This window comes from Chrysochloris asiatica, unplaced genomic scaffold (genome assembly GCF_000296735.1).
Source record: "Chrysochloris asiatica unplaced genomic scaffold, ChrAsi1.0 scaffold00072, whole genome shotgun sequence".
Lineage (NCBI taxonomy): Eukaryota > Metazoa > Chordata > Mammalia > Afrosoricida > Chrysochloridae > Chrysochloris > Chrysochloris asiatica.
In genome coordinates this window covers 4970755-4973043 of record NW_006408590.1, presented here as the reverse complement: position 1 = coordinate 4973043, position 2289 = coordinate 4970755, and positions in this window count along the sequence as shown.

Below are 2289 nucleotides of genomic sequence, written 5' to 3'. Positions count from 1 at the left end.
GGCACAGGACTATACAGCATTTTGTTCTATGGTAGGATCTCTATGAGTTGGAACTGACTTGCTAGCATCTAATGATAAAAAGAAATTGAATATTGTGAGTTGGCCAAGAAAGTCAGTAGTTAAATTTGCCTCCAAAATTCCTAATGATAGTTTGTGTAATAACTAATTTATCCCACTGTTTACAAGAAGGGAATGAGACATAGATTTGAAGCATGCCAGTCATAAACAAATCAATTCTAAATACAAAACTAATATTTATTGAGTGCTTATTAAACATCATGTCAAACACGTTACATGCACTATCTATTTTCTGCAATTATTGAGTGCCAATTGTAGGCTCTATAATATTTTAGACACTATTATATTTTTCTATTCTAGAAATGAGGAAACTACTGCTGGGAGGCATTATGGAGCTTGCACATGGCATCGCAACTAAGTTATGTGTTCAACACTGTTTTCATATACCACTCTGTGTTCATTTCCTGATGTTACATGGGGTAGGTGGCTGTTCAGCAAAATCTACCTGGCTTTACATTTAATCCGGTGCCTTCTGTGAGTCTCTAAATAACATGTTTTTATTGATTGAGAATTCACTGTTGAATTCTAACTGTAGAAGATAAGAATATGAGTTCTTTCCTATCCTGCCCCATTATACTTGTACAAGTTTTTTTTTTTTTTTAATCTTCCATCTTCCATCAAAGAAGTGATGATCTAATTTTGGTTGAATGTATTCAATATTTATACATTATAACTGTATTTCCTAATCATAGCTGAACCACGTAGAAAATTATGATTACTTTGACTTTTGATACCATTTTTAATATTTATCTTCTTTATTTTCTATGTACTTTTGTTGATACAGAGTCCTGGTGTGGCTCAGTGGGTTAATGCGCAAGACTGCAAAAGTTGGTTTGAGCCACAAGGTCAAACTGGTTCAAGTTGCTCTTCAGAAACCCTATACAGGGTCACTATGGGTCAGAGCCCACTGACCGCACTTAACAACAACATTATTGACACAATTACAGAATCATCACCAGCTGTCTAGAATACCTCTGATAATTTTCCTTCACATTCACTTATTTTGTCTTCCTGAGGAAATCATTCCTTTATCTTTCTTACTTTTAACTATCTGCCTTGGTTCCTTCTCTACCTGGTATACCTATGTTAATCTAGGACCTTCCTTCATGATCAGTTTGGAGTCCCATCCCCTCTCCTTTGTATTGTGGATCCTGTTTCTGATTTTTCTTGTCTTTCCTATTTAATTCTCATAGAAGTTCAATATTTTTGAAACTTTGCCTGTTTGAAGTTTATTATTTTTTTCTCCATGCTAGAATAATGAGTTATGGTTTGGTAATGAATTCTAGGTTGAAAATAGTTTTCTTTCAGAATTTTAAGAGGATTTCACAATTTATCTAGTTTGTTGTATTGAGATTAAGACTATTTGAATCTCATTTTCCTTTCCTGGTAGCTTTAGGGATTCTTTTTGTTGTTGTTCCCTATAATCCAAAGTTACACAATGAAGTTTTTTAGCCTGAAGGTTGGAGATGGTAGTGGTGGTTATGTGCTGTGGAGTCAGTTCTGACTCATAATGACCTTACATAGGGTTTCTGAGGCTGTAACTCTTTATGGTAGCAGAAATCCTCATCTTTCTCCCGTGGAATGGCTGGTAGTTTCGAACTGCTGACCTTGAGGTTAGCAGCCCAATTTGTAACCACTATGCTACCAGAGCTCCTTGAAGATTGGAGATAGAAGAGTACAATTGGTGGTTATGGTGGTTCTCTCTGCATAGTCTCTCTTTCTCCCCTATCCCCCTACTTTTCACCCTAATTCCCACACCTTTTATGTTAGAATTGTTCCTTATGTGTGTAGTAATCCTTGGTTCTCTGCTGTTTTAAGAAGAAAATATGAATGGGACTTTTCAACTGAGAGTTTCTTTGGAGCTGGCTCTGACTAGGACTTTTAGGTGGGGAACATCTGGTGTTTATATATTCTGCAGAGAATAATCTTCTCTTTCCTGGAGGGTTATCCTGGACTATCATCTGGTTAGAGGTTTCCTCTATATTTAATAAGGTGTCCTGTTAGTAGGCAATCCTGGTATGGGGCTGTAGGATAAGCACTGGACTGCTAATCACAAAGTCAGCTGTTCAAACTCGCTGGCCACGCTTTGGAAGCCCTGTTCAGGGTTGTGATGATTCAGAACCAGCTGGATGGCACTTAATATCAACAACTGACCTGTTAGGTCAGCTCTTCTCAATGACCATAGTCTAGAAGAGAGATATCGCTATGTGA